A 20,406-nucleotide genomic window follows, 5' to 3' on the forward strand; every position below is an offset into this window, starting at 1 on the left:
GGAATGCATTTTCAATAGAACCTCACTAAGAGAAACACCTCCTCGCAATGGAAATTCACTGGAATGGGAAGGAATAATTTTGTACAAATTTCTAAAACTACAGGAAGCCAGAGGAAAAAAATAGAAAAACGAATTTACAACCGTTTAAAATCTTATGTGCAACAAAGGGAACAATTAGCAGACTGAAAAATAACAGCCTAACCAATGTGAGAAATTATTTGTAATGTGTATATTGGAGAAGTTGGTTCTGAGCTGTGTAGAGGATGCCAAAACTTCATATTAATGAAAATATTAGGATTAAAATAGAGGATAGATCCAAAACAAACATTTTTTCTAAAGAGGAAATGAAATGCATAACAAATTCATTTTAAAAAATGACTCCCTTTACTAATTCCTGAGGCTTTACAAATCAAAATTATGAGGTATCAATTCAGTTTATTAAGCTTAGCTTCTACCAAAATTACTTACGGTAAAAATGGGCTGGTGAGGTTTTACAGAAAAGAGACCCTGTCTACACCATTGATGGGAGTTTAAATTAACACTTTCATTACAGAAACAGTATAGGGTTTTCTTGACCCAGTTAAAAGGGACAGTGTGGTTGTTTAAATAAAAATGGCCCCATATGGGCTGGAGGAATGGCTCAGTGGTTAAAAGTATGGACTGCTCTTCCAGAGGAACTGAGTTCAATTTCCAGCAACCACATGGTGGCTCACAACCATCTGTAATGAAATCTGATGCTCTCTTCTGGTGTGTCTGAAGACAGTTACAATGTACTTACATATAAATAAATAAATCTTTTTAAAAAATGGCCCCATAGGCCTATGGATTTGAATGCTTTGTCACTGGGGAGTGACACTATCTGAAATGGATTTGAAGGTGTGGCCTTGTTGAAAGAAGTCTGTCACTGGAGTTGGACTTTGAGGTTTCAAAAGCCCATACCAGGCCCTGTCTCTTCCTGCTGTCTGTTGATATTAATGTAGAACTCTCAGCAACTTCTCCAGGACCATAACTATCTATGTGCTGCCATGCTCCCTGCCGTGCTGATAATGGACTAAACCTCTGAAACTGTAAGCCAGCCCCAATTAAATGCTTTCTTTTATAAGAGTTGGCATGGTTATGGTGTCACTTCTCATCAATAGATCAATGACTAAGACAAACAAACTATCTTAAGGCCTAGTAATCCCATCTCTGATTCTGCATCAGAACGACATGAAGTACAAGTGTTGAGGGGAAATCTGTCCTCCATTTTCTTCTTTTTTTAACAAAATAAAATATAATAAAAATAAAACAAAATCCATTACAGTGAAGTTGGATATGTCAAGCCAACAGAAGGAAAAGAGCCCAAGAGAAGACACAAGAATCAGGGACCCACTTTTAATGGCTGGTTTTGTGTGTCAACTTGGCACAAGTTAGTTATCAGAGAGGAAGGAGCCTCAGTTGAGAAAATGCCTCCATTAGTCCTTAACGGTGAGGGCCCAGCCCATGTCGGGTGGTGCCATTCCTAGGATGGTGGTCCTGGGTTTGGTAAAAACAATGACTTAGCAAGCCATGAAGAGCAAGCCAGTAAGCAACATCCCATCACGGCCTCTGATCAACTCCTGCCTCCAGGTTCTAACCCTATTTGAGTTCCTGTCTTGACTTTCTCCAACGATGGACTATGATCTGGAAATGTAAGCCAAATAAAACCTCTTCCTCCTCAACTTGCTTTTTGGTCATGGTGTTTATTCACAGCAAAAAAAGGCCGACTAAGATACCACTCTTTCACACACTTGCAGGAGTCCCAAATAAACACTAAACTGAAACCTTTAATCTATACAAAGAGAACCTAGTACAGACCTATGTTGTTCCTGTGTTTGCTGCTTCCATTTTTATGAGTTTATGTGACCTTTGCTTGGATAATTTATAGGGACTTGTTCTCCATCCCCTTTGGCTCTTATATTCTTTCCTTCTCCTCTTCCCAAGGTTTCCTAAGCTCCAAGGACATGGATTTGATGGGTACATTCCATTTAGAGCTGTATGTTCTAAGCTTGCGCTCTCCCTCTCCCTCTCCCTCTCCCTCTCCCTCTCCCTCTCCCTCTCCGTCTCCCTCTCCCTCTCCCTCCCCCCCGTGTGTGTGTGTGTGTGTGTGTGTGTGTGTGTGTGTGTGTGTGTAATATCTGACTGTGGATCTCTGTATCTGTTTACATCTGCTTCAGGAGGACGCTTCTCCCTGTCTGAATAAGGCACTGTTCTATGAATATAGCAGAATGTCATTAGGAGTCATTTTGTTACCACTTTTTTTAAAGTTAAAGACCAGATGGTGATGGGACATGCCTTTAATCCCAGTACCTAGGAAGGAGAGACAGCTGGATCTCAGAGTTCAAAGCCACCCTGGTCTACAGAGTGAATTCCAGAGCAGCCAGGGTCCCACAGAGAAACCTTGTCTCAACAAACAACAAACAATAACGACAACAAAAGACCAGTAATATTTGGTTTTACCTTATCTCTCTGGGCTATCTAATCTCTGATTCTTGGCCACTCAAACATTGTTACACATGGGTCCCATCTCATGGAGTGTTCCTTAAGTCAAATCAGAAGTTGTTGGTTACTCCCACAAACCTTGTACCACTATTGCCATAGCACTTTTGCAGGTAGGATGGGTATGAAAGCCAAATAATTTGCGGCTGGGTTGGTGTCTATATTTCTCATTTTTAACCTGCAGAGTACCTTTCCAAACCAAAGACACTAGAACAGAGCGGTGAAGGTTCCATATAGGCACCAGCTAAATCTCTCTGTGCTCAGTGAGTTCAATGGGTAATGTCTTCAGTAATGAGGCCTTCCTGTCAGTTTGTGGAGAGCAACCTGTTGTCTTAACAACATCCCGGGTTGTTTGAGGATTTCTATGGGACCTGTTTGGCCAACAACTCTACTGGATATAACCCAGTCCCAGTACTGGAAGTTTGGTTTGGTGACAAGAGGTGGCCAGTAATTGGGACCCCATCTTCTCCATTACTTGGAGACATCTTTAGGACTGCATTCATATATTTTAAGAAGTTTTCACTGTACTAGGTTTCCATACCATTCCCTCAGATGACCATCAGTTCTAGCTGTTTCTCCCTGTATTCCCTCTCCCAACTCCATCTTCCCTCCCTCCCATTCCTATCCATGCCTTCCTCACACAAGTCCACCCATAAAATCAATTCTATTTCTCCCTTCAAAAGAATGTCCATGTGTTTCCCCAGTCCCTGTCCTTTCATTTATAACTAATTTCTCTGGCTCTTTGGATTGTGGCTTGGTTACCATTTACTTAATAGCTAGTAAGCCAAGTAGTTGGATATAAAATTAATTCACAAAAATCAGTAGCCCTCCTTAATATATACCTTTCACAGTAGCCTCAAATAACATAAAATACTTTGGGGTAACTCTAGCAAACAAGTGAAAGATTTGTATGATTAAAAAAACAACCCTTAAGACACTGAAGAAAAATTAGAGAAGATATCAGAATGTGGAAAGATCTCCTATGTTCAAGAATTGGTAGGATAACAGCAGCTCTCTGATCCCAGACCCCGTGGGAAAGAGACCTCACTGCCTGGTCAGGTGGGCACTCCTGAGGCTGCAGAGCAGAAGAGACCATCAACACTGCCCACCCCTGCCCACATCCCTGGCCCAAGAGGAAAATGTATAAGGCCTCTGGGCTCCCATGGGGGAGGGCCCAGGAGCGGCAGGACCCCTGCCTGAGACACCGGCGGAACCTGAAGGAAACAGACCGGATAAACAGTTCCCTGCACCCAAATCCCGTGGGAGGGAGAGCTAAACATTCAGAGAGGCAGAAAAGCCTCTGGAACCCTGGTACACTGAAGCTCCCAGAAGGGGCGGCACGGGTCTTCCTGGTTGCTGCCGCCGCAAAGAGCCTGTGGGCAGCACCCCGCGAGCGAACGTGAGCCTTGGGACCACAGGTAAGACCAACGTGTATGCTGCAAGTGACCTGCCTGGTGAACTCAAGACACAGGCCCACAGGAACAGCTGAAGACCTGTAGAGAGGAAAAACTACACGCACGAAAGCAGAACACTCTGTCCCCATAACTGGCTGAAAGAAAACAGTAAAACAGGTCTACAGCACTCCTGACACACAGGCTTATAGGAACAGTCTAGCCACTGTCAGAAATAGCAGAACAAAGTAACACTAGAGATAATCTGATGGCGAGAGGCAAGCGCAGGAACCCAAGCAACAGAAACCAAGACTACATGGCATCATAGGAGCCCAATTCTCCCACCAAAACAAACATGGAATGTCCAAACACACCAGAAAAGCAAGATCTAGTTTCAAAATCATATTTGATCATGATGCTGGAGGACTTCAAGAAAGACGTGAAGAATTCCCTTAGAGAAACACAGGAAAACATTAATAAACAAGTAGAAGCCTACAGAGAGGAATCGCAAAAATGCCTGAAAGACTTCCAGGAAAACATAAATAAACAAGTAGAAGCCCATAGAGAGGAGACACAAGAATCCCTGAAAGAATTCCAGGAAAACACAATCAAACAGTTAAAGGAATTAAAAATGGAAATAGAAGCAATCAAGAAAGAACACATGGAAACAACCCTGGATATAGAAAACCAAAAGAAGAGACAAGGAGCTGTAGATACAAGCTTCACCAACAGAATACAAGAGATGGAAGAGAGAATCTCAGGAGCAGAAGATTCCATAGAAATCATTGACTCAACTGTCAAAGATAATGTAAAGCGGAAAAAGCTACTGGTCCAAAACATACAGGAAATCCAGGACTCAATGAGAAGATCAAACCTAAGGATAATAGGTATAGAAGAGAGTGAAGACTCCCAGCTCAAAGGACCAGTAAATATCTTCAACAAATCATAGAAGAAAACTTCCCTAACCTAAAAAAAGAGATACCCATAGGCATACAAGAAGCCTACAGAACTCCAAATAGATTGGACCAGAAAAGAAACACCTCCCGTCACATAATAGTCAAAACACCAAACGCACAAAATAAAGAAAGAATATTAAAAGCAGTAAGGGAAAAAGGTCAAGTAACATATAAAGGCAGACCTATCAGAATCACACCAGACTTCTCGCCAGAAACTATGAAGGCCAGAAGATCCTGGACTGATGTCATACAGACCCTAAGAGAACACAAATGCCAGCCCAGGTTACTGTATCCTGCAAAACTCTCAATTAACATAGATGGAGAAACCAAGATATTCCATGACAAAACCAAATTTAAACAATATCTTTCTACAAATCCAGCACTACAAAGGATAATAAATGGTAAAGCCCAACATAAGGAGGCAAGCTATACCCTAGAAGAAGCAAGAAACTAATCGTCTTGGCAACAAAACAAAGAGAATGAAAGCACACAAACATAACCTCACATCCAAATATGAATATAACGGGAAGCAATAATCACTATTCCTTAATATCTCTCAACATCAATGGCCTCAACTCCCCAATAAAAAGACATAGATTAACAAACTGGATACGCAACGGGGACCCTGCATTCTGCTGCCTACAGGAAACACACCTCAGAGACAAAGACAGACATTACCTCAGAGTGAAAGGCTGGAAAACAATTTTCCAAGCAAATGGTCAGAAGAAGCAAGCTGGAGTAGCCATTCTAATATCAAATAAAATCAATTTTCAACTAAAAGTCATCAAAAAAGATAAGGAAGGACACTTCATATTCATCAAAGGAAAAATCCACCAAGATGAACTTTCAATCCTAAATATCTATGCCCCAAATACAAGGGCACCTACATACGTAAAAGAAACCTTACTAAAGCTCAAAACACACATTGCACCTCACACAATAATAGTGGGAGATTTCAACACCCCACTCTCATCAATGGACAGATCATGGAAACAGAAATTAAACAGAGATGTAGACAGACTAAGAGAAGTCATGAGCCAAATGGACTTAACGGATATTTATAGAACATTCTATCCTAAAGCAAAAGGATATACCTTCTTCTCAGCTCCTCATGGTACTTTCTCCAAAATTGACCATATAATTGGTCAAAAAACGGGTCTCAACAGGTACAGAAAGATAGAAATAATCTCATGTGTGCTATTGGACCACCACAGCCTAAAACTGGTCTTCAATAACAATCAAGAAAGAATGCCCACATATACTTGGACATTGAACAATGCCAATGATAACCTGGTCAAGGAAGAAATAAAGAAAGAAATTAAAAACTTTTTAGAATTTAATGAAAATGAAGGTACAACATACCCAAACTTATGGGACACAATGAAAGCTGTGCTAAGAGGAAAACTCATAGCGCTGAGTGCCTGCAGAAAGAAACAGGAAAGAGCATATGTCAGCAGCTTGACAGCACACCTAAAAGCTCTAGAACAAAAAGAAGCAAATACACACAGGAGGAGTAGAAGGCAGGAAATAATCAAACTCAGAGCTGAAATCAACCAAGTAGAAACAAAAAGGACCATAGAAAGAATCAACAGAACCAAAAGTTGGTTCTTTGAGAAAATCAACAAGATAGATAAACCCTTAGCCAGACTAACGAGAGGACACAGAAAATGCGTCCAAATTAACAAAATCAGAAATGAAAAGGGAGACATAACTACAGATTCAGAGGAAATTCAAAAAATCATCAGATCTTACTATAAAAACCTATATTCAACAAAACTTGAAAATCTTCAGGAAATGGACAATTTCCTAGACAGATACCAGGTACCGAAGTTAAATCAGGAACAGATAAACCAGTTAAACAACCCCATAACTCCTAAGGAAATAGAAGCAGTCATTAAAGGTCTCCCAACCAAAAAGAGCCCAGGTCCAGACGGGTTTACTGCAGAATTCTATCAAACCTTCATAGAAGACTTCATACCAATATTATCCAAACTATTCCACAAAATTGAAACAGATGGATCACTACCGAATACCTTCTACGAAGCCACAATTACTCTTATACCTAAACCACACAAAGACACAACAAAGAAAGAGAACTTCAGACCAATTTCCCTTATGAATATCGACGCAAAAATACTCAACAAAATTCTGCAAGCCGAATCCAAGAGCACATCAAAACAATCATCCACCATGACCAAGTAGGCTTCATCCCAGGCATGCAGGGATGGTTTAATATACGGAAAACCATCAACGTGATCCATTATATAAACAAACTGAAAGAACAAAACCACATGATCATTTCATTAGACGCTGAGAAAGCATTTGACAAAATTCAACACCCCTTCATGATAAAAGTCCTGGAAAGAATAGGAATTCAAGGCCCATACCTGAACATGGTAAAAGCCATATACAGCAAACCAGTTGCTAACATTAAACTAAATGGAGAGAAACTTGAAGCAATCCCACTAAAATCAGGGACTAGACAAGGCTGCCCACTCTCTCCCTACTTATTCAATATAGTTCTTGAAGTTCTAGCCAGAGCAATCAGACAACAAAAGGAGGTCAAGGGGATACAGATGGGAAAAGAAGAAGTCAAAATATCACTATTTGCAGATGATATAATAGTATATTTAAGTGATCCCAAAAGTTCCACCAGAGAACTACTAAAGCTGATAAACAACTTCAGCAAAGTGGCTGGGTACAAAATTAACTCAAATAAATCAGTTGCCTTCCTCTACACAAAAGAGAAACAAGCTGAGAAAGAAATTAGGGAAACGACACCCTTCATAATAGACCCAAATAATATAAAGTACCTCGGTGTGAATTTAACCAAGCAAGTAAAAGATCTGTACAATAAGAACTTCAAGACACTGAAGAAGGAAATTGAAGAAGACCTCAGAAGATGGAAAGATCTCCCATGATCATGGATTGGCAGGATTAATATAGTAAAAATGGCCATTTTACCAAAAGCAATCTACAGATTCAATGCAATCCCCATCAAAATACCAATCCAATTCTTCAAAGAGTTAGACAGAACAATTTGCAAATTCATCTGGAATAACAAAAAACCCAGGATAGCTAAAGCTATCCTCAACAATAAAAGGACTTCAGGGGGAATCACTATCCCTGAACTCAAGCAGTATTACAGAGCAATAGTGATAAAAACTGCATGGTATTGGTACAGAGACAGACAGACAGACCAATGGAATAGAATTGAAGACCCAGAAATGAACCCACACACCTATGGTCACTTGATTTTTGACAATGGAGCCAAAACCATCAAATGGAAAAAAGATAGCATTTTCAGCAAATGGTGCTGGTTCAACTGGAGGTCAACATGTAGAAGAATGCAGATCGATCCATGCTTATCACCCTGTACAAAGCTTAAGTCCAAGTGGATCAAGGACCTCCACATCAAACCAGACACACTCAAACTAATAGAAGAAAAACTAGGGAAGCATCTTGAACACATGGGCACTGGAAAAAATTTCCTAAACAGAACACCAATGGCTTACGCTCTAAGATCAAGAATCGACAAATGGGATCTCATAAAACTGCAAAGCTTCTGTAAGGCAAAGGACACTGTGGTTAGGACAAAAGGGCAACCAACAGATTGGGAAAAGATCTTTACCAATCCTACAACAGATAGAGGCCTTATATCTAAAATATACAAAGAACTCAAGAAGTTAGACCACAGGGAAACAAATAACCCTATTAAAAAATGGGGTTCAGAGCTAAACAACGAATTCACAGCTGAGGAATGCCGAATGGCTGAGAAACACCTAAAGAAATGGTCAACATCTTTAGTCATAAGGGAAATGCAAATCAAAACAACCCTGAGATTTCACCTCACACCAGTGAGAATGGCTAAGATCAAAAACTCAGGGGACAACAGATGCTGGCGAGGATGTGGAGAAAGAGGAACACTCCTCCATTGTTGGTGGGATTGCAGACTGGTACAACCATTCTGGAAATCAGTCTGGAGGTTCCTCAGAAAATTGGACATTGAACTGCCTGAGGATCCAGCTATACCTCTCTTGGGCATATAACCAAAAGATGCCCCAACATATAAAAAAGACACGTGCTCCACTATGTTCATTGCAGCCTTATTTATAATAGCCAGAAGCTGGAAAGAACCCAGATGCCCTTCAACAGAGGAATGGATACAGAAAATGTGGTACATCTACACAATGGAATATTACTCAGCTATCAAAAACAATGACTTTATGAAATTCGTAGGCAAATGGTTGGAACTGGAAAATATCATCCTGAGTGAGCTAACCCAATCACAGAAAGACATACATGGTATGCACTCATTGATAAGTGGCTATTAGCCCAAATGCTTGAATTACCCTAGATGCCTAGAACAAAAGAAACTCAAGACGGATGATCAAAATGTGAATGCTTCACTCCTTCTTTAAAAGGGGAACAAGAATACCCTTGGCAGGGAAGAGAGAGGCAAAGATTAAAACAGAGACTGAAGGAACACCCATTCAGAGCCTGCCCCACATGTGGCCCATACATATACAGCCACCCAATTAGACAAGATGGATGAAGCAAAGAAGTGCAGACCGACAGGAGCCGGATGTAGATCGCTCCTGAGAGACACAGCCAGAATACAGCAAATACAGAGGCGAATGCCAGCAGCAAACCACTGAACTGAGAATAGGACCCCCGTTGAAGGAATCAGAGAAAGAACTGGAAGAGCTTGAAGGGGCTCGAGACCCCATATGTACAACAATGCCAAGCAACCAGAGCTTCCAGGGACTAAGCCACTACCTAAAGACTATACATGGACTGACCCTGGACTCTGACCTCATAGGTAGCAATGAATATCCTAGTAAGAGCACCAGTGGAAGGGGAAGCCCTGGGTCCTGCTAAGACTGAACCCCCAGTGAACTAGTCTATGGGGGGAGGGTGGCAATGGGGGGAGGGTTGGGAGGGGAACACCCATAAGGAAGGGGAGGGGGGAGGGGGATATTTGCCCGGATACCGGGAAAGGGAATAACACTCAAAATGTATATAAGAAATACTCAAGTTAATAAAAAAAAAGAATTGATAGGATTAACATAGTAAAAATGGCCATCTTACCAAACACAATCTACAGATTCAATGCAATCCTCATCAAAATTCTAACACAATTCTTCACAGAAATTGAAGGACAATTTTCAGTTTCAGATTAAAAAAAAAAAACACACAAAAAAACCAAGATAACTAAAACAACCCCGAACAAGGAAAGAACAGCTGGAGGTTTCAACACTCCAAATCTCACATTGCACTACAACGTTACGGTAGTAAGACAAGCATGGTATTGTCGTAAAGAACAGGCATGATCAAGGAAATAGAATCAAAGACCTAGATCAAATCCATGCATCTACAGACACCTGTTTTTGACAGAGATGACAGAAATACACACTGGGGAAAAACAGATTCCCCTTAGCAGGTGGTGGTGGTCAAACTGGATGCCTGTGTGTAGAAGAATGAAAGTAGAACGATACTTATCTTCCTATACAAAAAATAACTCTGAATGAATCAAAGACTCTGATATAAAACTAGATAGACTGAACCTGCTAGACTAGAAGGTGGGGAATTCACAAAAATCAGTAGCCCCCCTTAATATACACCTTTCACAGTAGCCTCAAATGACATAAAATATTTTGGGGTTATATATATATATATATATATATATATATATATATATATATATATATATTCCTCCAGTACTATGTCTCCCTGCACACTGCCATGCTTCCAGCCATGATGATAATGGATTAAACCTCTGAAACTGTAAGCAGCCCCAATGAAACATTTTCCTTTAGAGCTCTAACTAAGACAATGGGAGTGTAAACTTATACAAAAACTGTGAAGATCAGTGTGGTGGTTCCTCAGGGAAGAATCTATAAGAAGGTACTGGGAATCGAATTTACCTCAGCTATACCATTCTTAGGCATTTATCCAAAGAGTGTTTTATCCTACCCCAGAGACACATGCTCAACCATGTTTGTTGCTGCTTTACTCATAGTAGCCAGAAACTGGAAGCAATCTAGATGTCTCTCCACAGAAGAATGGATAAAGAGAGTGTGTAGATTCGATTACGCAATAGAGTATTACATGGCTGTTAAAAATAAAGTGACACCATGAAATCTGCAGGCAAATGGATGAGCTAGGGGGAAATCATCCCAAGTGAGGTAACCTGGGCCCCAAACAATAGATGTGGTATATATTCATTTTATGTGAGATGTCAGCATTCTTATCAAATGGTGCTGGCCAACCTGGATAGCTATATACGGAAGAATGAAACCAGCCCTTATCTCTCACCCGGCACAAAGCTCCAGTCCAAATGCATCAAGGATCATTACAGGGTTAAGCAGGATGCCCAAATCTGTTAGAGGAGAAGCGGAGGCATCTTCTCCAACTCACAGTAGTAATGGGAAAGAACTGTCTGCATCAGATCTGCTAGCACAGCATTAGGACCACCAACTGACACATGGGACCTTATGAAATCAAGACTTCTGCACAGCAAAGGGCACCATTAAACAAGTAGAGCGGTAGCTTAGAAAGCAGGAAAGTACTCGTCAGTTACATGTGTGATACAGGGTCACTGTCAGAATATACAAAAAACCTAAGAGCTAAACACAGAAAACCAACAGCTAGTTTAAAATGAGCTGAACAGAAAGTTTTCAAAAGAGATGCAAATGGCTAAGAAATAATTTTTAAAGGGCTCACCATCCTGGGCTATCATGGAAATGCAAACTAAACTGTGAGAGTTGCTTCTCATCCCAATCATAATGGCAAAGATTAGGAAAGGGCCAGTTGGAGCAGGGGCAGGGGGATCTTGGAAGGGGACGCTTATTTAGTGTTTTGTGGGAGTGCAAACTGGTGCAACCCCTTTGGAAGGCAGTGTGGAGGTTCCTCAAATAGCTAGAATTATATCTTCGCTATCGCTAGCTAGTCCACTTTGTAACACATACCCAAAGGACTCCACATCCTACTACAAAGGTACTAGCTCCCCTATGTGCATCGTGGTTCTAGGCACAGTAGCTAGGAAGGGGAAGCAGCCTAGGTGGTTACAGTGAGTGAAGAACGAAGATGTGTGGCTTACACACAGAGGAATTTTATCTAGTGGCAAAGAGAACCGAAATTATGAAAGTTTCAGGTAAACGGATGGAAATGCTCATTCTGAGAAGGCGACTCAGACCCTGAGGAACGACACCACGTGTCTTCTCATATGCGGACCTTGCCTTTGGATCTTTGGATATGCGGGTTTAAATGGAATGTGTAAAGAAGTCACAGAAACCAGAAAGAGGGAAGAAGAGATTTCAAGGGAGAGAGGAGAGTAGAACACAGGTGATTTGAAGAGAGAAGGGGGAATTGCGGGGCAAAAAGTGTCAAGGGGGTGGTAATGGAGATATGAAGACAGGGAAGAAGGAGGTATAGGGAGGGGATCTTCTTCGCTCAGCGGGCCCAGCTGTAAGGCTGGCGCGTGCGCTGCGAGTACTTCCTCCCTGAGCCAACCTAGACTCTGTTTGCATCGTTAGAGACCACTGACACTGTATCAGGCAATGGAGCGAGACATTGAGCAAAAGACAGTGTCACAACTGGCTACTTGAGATCCATTGAGATGCTGGGAGTGAGGAATAAAGGTTTGCCCAGTTCCTGTAATAAACGAATTTGGTGTTGTCACTTGCCCAACTCCCAGAGTCTGGATCATTGACTCTGCGGGTTCTTACCCCTCCCCCCGCCCCCAGTAGTCTTGGTCAGGATCGAAAGCAACAAGCTACAATGAAAACCAGCCTGAAAAGACAGGCCCACTGGTACGATGGTGGCACAGTGCTACTGGAGTGAACATACATCTTCTCATTGGGTCTAAGACTCATTTCACAAGACATAAATTCTGTCCTTACTGCTAAGTAGACCCAGAGCTAGCATCTGTGTAAGTCAAAGGCCCTAGGGGAGAACTTATACTGTTATTCTGCTGAATGGACACAGTATTGAACTGCCCAACCCTCACCAGGGAAGCTTTCTTCTACGGTAGAAAACAACAGAGACTAACAACTGTTCAACATTCAGAAAAATAAAGGACCATGACGTGCTCAGCCCTAAGTGGGATATAACACAGCCTCTCTGAAAAATCAAAGTGGGATCATCAGAGCAGGCAGAAATATTAGCACTAGAAGCAGACGGCTATTGTAAAATAACATTTTCTGACATGACAGGGTTGTTGCACAGATGTGCAGTAGCTGGGACTGCATGCACCGAACCTGCCCAAGATCTAGACAATGTTACATCATGGATGGATAGGGGCTTCCAAAGTCCTAAAGTAGATGGAGAGCTTTTGTCAATTGATGGGGAGAGATTTGTTTTCAAGATGCAACCCCTGAAAAGCTACTCACACCCCAGTAAATGGTCCTATGGGTATACTGGTAGTCCTTAATGGACACAGTGGATTTAAGAGGAGTACACGAAGTTAGGAGGAAAATGTAATGGTGTGGGGGAAGAAGTTAGGGGTCTGATAAAAACACATTATGTATGTGTCTGAATTCTTTGACAGTCAGTTTCATACAGGTATGCAGTGTGTCTTCATCCTGTCCATTCCTTTTCCTCTCCCTCACTCCTCCAAGATCCACAATCCACGCCCTTCACCCCCTCCCAAATTCATGCACCACTTATTCTTTATAACCCAGCAAATCCTATTGTAACTAACTATACACACATCAGTGTGGGACTATTCACTGAACTGTGGGCAATCTACCAGGGGCCACACCCTTGAAGAAAGCTGATCTTCATTTCCCAAGAAGACGTCAACTGTCAATAACTACGGGTGGATGAGTCTGAGCCCCTTCCCTCCCCTTGCCGGACTGTTGACTTGCTTGAGGTGGAGCACACATGTTCTGAGTTTGTGGGTCTATCCGTCCCGTCAGGTCTAGACTCCTGGCTTTTGCAGCCTTTCAGCCCCCTCTTCTGGAAGGCCCCTCTTCAGGGTTTTTACTCACAAAGGGATGTTGGATTTTTGTCAAAAGCCTCTCTTTATCAACTGAAGCGATCCTACGATCTCTGACCTTGAGGCCCTTTATGTGGTGATTTGGATTTACTGGACTAACTCATGCTGAATTCCCTTGTGTCCCTGGAGTGACGTCAACTTCGTCTGTGGTGAACAAACTTTTGGGTGTGTTCTTGAAGTTTGTTTGAAAGTATTTGTCAGTGTAATTCTCTGGGGTCAAGTTGTTGTTTATGTTCTGTCTTTATCTGGTTTTGCTGTTGTCATAATCCTGGCTTCTGTAAAGAAGAGATTAGAAGCTACTGTTTTTCTGTTTTGTAGAGCAGTTTGCACAGTAGGAAGGCTAGCTCTCCTTTGAAGGTCTGGTTGAATTTTGCCCTGAATCTGACTGGCCCTGGACTTTTCTTGGTTAGGGGCTTCCCCAATTGCAGTTCTATCTCATTGGCTGTTAAGGATCTGTTTAAGTTCCTTATCTCATCTTGGGTCAGCCTTGCATGAATCTAAAGATTTATCTATTTCTTTAAGATTTTCTGATTTAGTAGAAAAATCAATTTTTAAAGCCTGTCCTCACGGTTGTCCAAGCAGGGAGACCTTTTATTTATTACTTCAATTTTATTGTTTGCGTTTCTTAATCTGCTTATGTTGAATATATCCTTTTTGATCAATTTTAAAATACATGTATTATACAATGTATCCGTTTCTCCTGAACTTCGCAATTTGGGAGGTTATAGATTTTTAAGTATTTTGTAATAGTTGTCTGGTTTATGGTGCTATTTATCATAATAGTACTTTTAAACTCCAATTTTATTCATTTTTTTTCTTTTTATTTTGACTACGGATTTGCTCGCCTAACTCATCCTTTCAAAGAACACGCTTTGGTTTCCCTGATTCCTCGTACTAGGCTCCGTTTCACTGATTTCTGCTCCTAGCTTTACTTAATCCTATTAATTTTGGGGTCATCCTGGTTTGGTTTTCTAAAGCTTCAGGTGCATTGCTTGGTTGTTTATTTGAGGTATTTCTGACTTTGTTTTTTTAATGTAGTCACACTTACTTAAAGCTGCCTTTGTTTTATCCCAGGAGTAGGGGAAAGCTGTTTTCATTTTCATCTGATTCCTAGATACTTTTTAATTTCCCTGTTGTTTCTTCCTTATTTTCACTTTCATTACATTTTTAAAAATTAAAAATAAGTTTATCTTTTACTCCTCTTCCCTCCCTCCAAACTATACCTTCTTCTGTCCAATGTCTCACGTGCTCCCCCTTACTGCCTCTCAATAGCTTCTTCATTGTTATTATCCTTGGTACATTGTAACTTTAATTCTTTCAAACCTTATTTTTAATGATGGTTCTTAAACACTTTAACCTCCCTTTTAGCCCACCACCCACCAGAGGTACCAGAAAAGAAAGGATATGGGGAAGTGGACCTGTTTGGAAAGGTTCTTTGGAGCAGCTCCTGTCTATGTTGCCTGTGTTTAGTTCACAGGTCAGCAGCAACAGCTCGATCCACTTGCAAACACTTCATGGATACACCAGCAGTCCAGTTCGGTAGATGCTGGTTAGCAACAGTGGTGCCGTGATTTAGCAGAGCCAGCCAGGCCTCAGCCTCGGCTCAAGTCAACAGTAGAGACCCAGGGAGGAAATCTCAGCTGTGCCTTTTTCAAGGAAGCAAAGATCAGCAAAGACTCGAGACCCACAAGTGTTGTACAGCTAGCTGTACCAGCAAGCCAAGCTCAGTCTCCATCACTTTTGGAGTCCTTTTATATCCTCCAAACATGACATGTCCTCCATGTGCCTTACCTCAGAACGGCTCTTGGTTCAACATGAGCATCCAATCAGCCTGTGTCTGAGGAAGAGGCAAGAAACTGCCGTACACCACCAGAAGGGTTTTAATGCATTTCTGTCTATGCAGTCCTGGCAAATGCAATTCAACTATGCAGTGTAAGGCGAACCAATATACATATATATTATATAATATATATCTATATTATATAGATATTATATAGATTATATAATATATATCCTTAGCAAAGAATCTTTCATTATGAATCCTTTCACATGCTTGCTTTAGCAGAGCATCCTCTCTCTTGTGTCTGCCTTAGCCTTTCATACCTGTGTCCACTTTAACAAAATGTTCTGCATGCGTTTGCCTCAGTGAAACACTGTCCAACTGACTTTCCAGAGAACCCTTCCATTTCCACTTCAGCACACATATGTATAAACATAAATATACAAAGGCACCTGGCTGAGTCCATGTAGTGTTTCTTGTATGCATATAATTTCAGGGCTAACCACTTGGGATTGGATATCCAAATAGCTTTACTAAAGTGGTGGTAGTTGGTTCTCATTTAAAACCTATGATTTCACTGGCCCTAGGGAGTTGGTTAGATTTCCAACATCAGATATGATTTCCTACCTGTTGAGTGGTCCTTAAGTCCAATTAGAGAGCTGTTGTCTACATTCAAGATGTGAGTACTGCATTGCACCTTCAGGAAGGTCTCACCTAGCTCTTCCACAGCAGTCCTACATGCCACCACTTGTGCCGCTGCTGTGTCTCTAGTGATCCCTCGGAAGTCCCAGCACATCTTGCGAGTACTCAACACCAACATCAATGGGCCACAGAAAATAGCCTTTGTCATCACTGCCATTAAGGTTGTGGGGTGGAGGGGTTGGGGATTTAGCTCAGTGGTAGAGCGCTTGCCTAGCAAGTGCAAGGCCCTGGATTCGGTCCCCAGCTCTGAAAAAAAGAAAAAAAAGAAAAAAGAAAAAAAAGAAGATTGTGGGGCAGAGATATGCTCATGTGGTGTTGAGGAAAGCAGACACTGACCTCACCAAGAGGGCTGGAGAGCTCACGGGAGGATGAAGTTGAGCGTGTGGTCACCATCATGCAGAACCCACAACAGTACAAGATCCCCGACTGGTTCTTGAACAGACAGAAGGATATGAAGGATGGGAAGTACAGCCAGGTTCTGGTCAGTGGTCCAGACAACAAGTTGCGTGAAGACCTGGAGGGGCTGAAGAAAAATTGAGTCAACGGGGGGCTGCACCACTTTTGGGGCCTTCCTGTGTGAGGTCAGCATACCAAGACCACTGTCAGCAGGGGCCATACTGTGGTTGTATCCAAGAAGAAATGAGTCTTTGGGCCTTTGCTGTTAATAAAAAGTTTATATACCTATGGGGAAAAAAGGGAAGGTCTCACCCTGCAGATCATTAGTGTGATTCACAGGCATCACAGAGAAGCTGTCAGTTCAGATCCAGCTCTAATCATCTTAATTCTCTGTCTCAAGTACGTGGTGTCTTTGGCAATAAGAACTTTGAATCTCTGAGAATCAACTAGTGACAGCATAAGCAGGTATTGAGTGAGGTGACCCAAGCACAGAGACCACATGTTCTCTCATCTCTGGATCTTAGCTCCAAATCTTCAGATGAGGGCTATAACCTGGAGCAACCACAGAAATTAAGAAAGTGAAAAAGGACCATGGGATGTCCTACGGGTGGGGGAGGGAAGTTTCCTGGACTCTCATGACCAACAGCCAACAAGGAGGTCTCTCATGCATGGTGCTGGAGTTTTTATTATGTCGTCATTTGCTCAAGGGGCAAACATTGCCATCCAGGGGCCAAAACTTTATTTAAGCTACTTATGTATGTGTACACGTACACTTATATGTATTATATATACTTTCAGGTAAATATAAAAAAATATGATTCTTTAAGGCCTTTTCAAAATCTTTATTGTTATTTACCCCTTCTCTTTCTCTCTCCTGTGCTGATTTTCTTTCTCTCTTTTCATCTAGAGCCCCATTCCCCATGTCCCCATGTCCCCATGTCCCCATTCCTTCCTTCATATCCCTTGTGTTCAGCCAGTCCCGTCCGTAGGACATCCCCATGGTCTTAATTTCTGTGATTGTTCTAGGTTATAGGCTAACATCTGAAGCTTTAGAGCTAGGATCTACAGATGAGAGCAAACATGTGGGTCTTTGTCCTCCTGTGCTTGGGTTACCTCACTCAATATCTAGCTCCATCCATTTACACACACATCTCACGAGTTCACGCTTCTTCACAGCTGTATAGTATTCTGCAGTGTATATGCACCACAGCTTCATTCTTCTGTTGAAGAACACCTAGTTTGTCTCCATTTCCTAGCTATTGTGAATAGAACAGCAGTGAACACTGAGGAACAGGTAGATCTACTCTGTGGAGTACATTGCTGTGTATGTTGGGCATATGCTGGGTCATATGATAGACAGGTTTTGTAGTTTTGGGAATTCTTCGGACTGATTTCCAGGATGGCTGCTCAGTTTTCAGACCCATCAACAGTGACCAAGTGTCCCCTTTCTCCTCACTGTCATTTGTCATCAGTGTTTTGCTGATCTTGGTCATTCTGACTGTGGAGAGATAAAAATCTCAAAACTGTTTTGATTTGCAATTACCCTGATCGCTAAAGAGGACACCGTTTGAAATACTACTTTTAATATGTCTTTTGGGAACTCTATGTTCAGATTCATAGTACATCTTAAGTGGGTTCTTTGTTTTCTTGACTCTTTGTTTTTTGAATTGTTTATATAGTCTAGCTATTAATCCTCTATTAGTCATACAGCTGGCAAAGATTCTCTCCCACTCTGTGGCTTTCTTAGTTACTCCATTGTATCCTTAGCTCCACAGAAGCATTTTGCTTTTAGGAGGTCAGTTGTCAGCCTTAGTTCCTGTGCAAATGTAGTCCTGGTCAGGAAATTCTTACTTAGTATCATAGTAGGAGTCCTTGAAAATGCCACTGCTGCCAGAGTAATGATCTGCGTGAGGCAAGAAGAAAATCTGGTTCGTTGCAACTTTGTAGCAGGTGCTGGTTCAAACTTTTAGAGTCTGACCCCAGGGAAGTTTAATTTTTAGGCATTTAACTAAAGTAGAATTTTTTGGAAGAAAAAAAGGTTCTTGGAAACATTTGTCTCAAACCCATGTGGCACAATAGAGCTTTAGGAGTAAACACATAGAAACAGTTTTGCAATGTACATATGACCTCTTCCATAAAGATGGGTCCTATAGCTTAAGGACCTCAGAGAGGTTAAGGTATGATCCTGGTCATACAGATACCATAGAACTCACTGAGCCACCAAGTATGTGTGACATCTTCCCCAAGGATGGGTTCTATGAACTGAGAAACAAAACTAAAAATAAATGTCTAGGGAGGAAGAGTCTGGATAAATAAACATTGTGTGGGGATTTGGGTGAGGCCTGGCTCTACAGATAGCAGAGGTCACCATGCACTCCCAACCTTCTGGGTGGGAAATGGTATAGATAGCCCTTGTGTTGAAGAGACAAGCCTGCATGCATGGTTAACATTCTTGGGTTCCCTAGTATGTGTCTGTGGTCTAGGGAGGAAGGGTCTGGATAAACATTCTGGGCCTACAGATAGCAAAGGTCACCATCCATTCCCAGCCTTCTGGGTGGGAAATGGGTATAGAGGCCCCTTCTGTTGAAGAGACAAGCCTGCGTGTTTAACATTCTTGTGTTCCCTAGTGCATGTCTGTGAGCATGAAGACCTCAGTGCTCTCTACATCTCCTCATTTCTAAGGTTTTAAGAAAACGTAGTGGATGTAATAGAGGCATGGTTTAATGCATCTCCCCCATGGCTAGTTGAATTAATATAAGCAAGCACAAGAGAATTATGATAGACAATAGAAGACAAAGGAGAGGGGAAACCTTCTTACCATGATGGCCTTTCATAGGTCACTTGTGAGATTTTGCTTTTCTCTTTGCAAATTAATTTGACCACCTATTAAAGCAACTCATGCCAAGTAGTTGCTGACATAAGGTATGTCAAGATTATGCTTGGGGTTGGGGATTTAGCTCAGTGGTAGAGCGCTTGCCTAGCAAGCGCAAGGCCCTGAATTCGGTCCCCAGCTCCAGAAAAAAAAAAAAAGAAAGAAAAAAAAAAGATTATGCTTGGGTGATAGGACTTTAATTTTTTCAAACGTTATTTTCAATTATGGTTCTTAAATGCTACCTCCCTTCTAGCCCCCCCCCCCCCAGAGGTAGTGGGAAAGAAAGGATATGGGAGAACTGGACCTGTTTAGAAAGGTTCTTTGGAGCAACTTTCTTCTGTGTTGTCTGGAAATCAGCAGTTCAGGTCACAGGTCAGCAGCAGCAACAGCCTGACCCATTCTCAAACACTTCACAGATACACCAGCAGTCCAGTTTGGTAGAGACTGGATAGCAAAAATGAAGCAGCAGTGGTGGTGCTAACCAGCAGAGACAGCCGGGCCTCAGCATCTGCACAAATCATCAGGAGGAACTCGGTGGAAGATGAGAAGTTCTCAGCTGTGCCTCTTTCAGGGAAGCAAAGATCAGTGAAGATGTGAGGCCCACAGGCATTGCACAGCGAGCTCTGTAAGCAAGTCAAGCTCAGCTCTCATCACTGCCCATTGAGACCTATTTATATGCCCTCCAAAAATCACGTGTCCTCCACAGGTCTCGCCACTAGAGTCTGTCTCAGCTGATATCACTCTGTCAATCAACCGGAGTCCATGGAAACAAGAAACTGCAGCACACCACC

The 20,406-nt window shown here is 41.9% G+C and overlaps 1 pseudogene; it reads left to right on the forward strand.

Moving 5' to 3' along the window:
* The first annotated feature begins 475 nt into the window (after nt 1–475).
* Rps18-ps3 (ribosomal protein S18, pseudogene 3) lies at nt 476–16,990 on the forward strand (annotated as a pseudogene).
* The last annotated feature ends 3,416 nt before the right edge of the window (nt 16,991–20,406 follow it).

The sequence above is a fragment of the Rattus norvegicus genome, chromosome 6 (assembly GCF_021556685.1).
Source record: "Rattus norvegicus strain SHRSP/BbbUtx chromosome 6, alternate assembly SHRSP_T2T, whole genome shotgun sequence".
NCBI classification, from domain to species: Eukaryota; Metazoa; Chordata; class Mammalia; order Rodentia; family Muridae; genus Rattus; species Rattus norvegicus.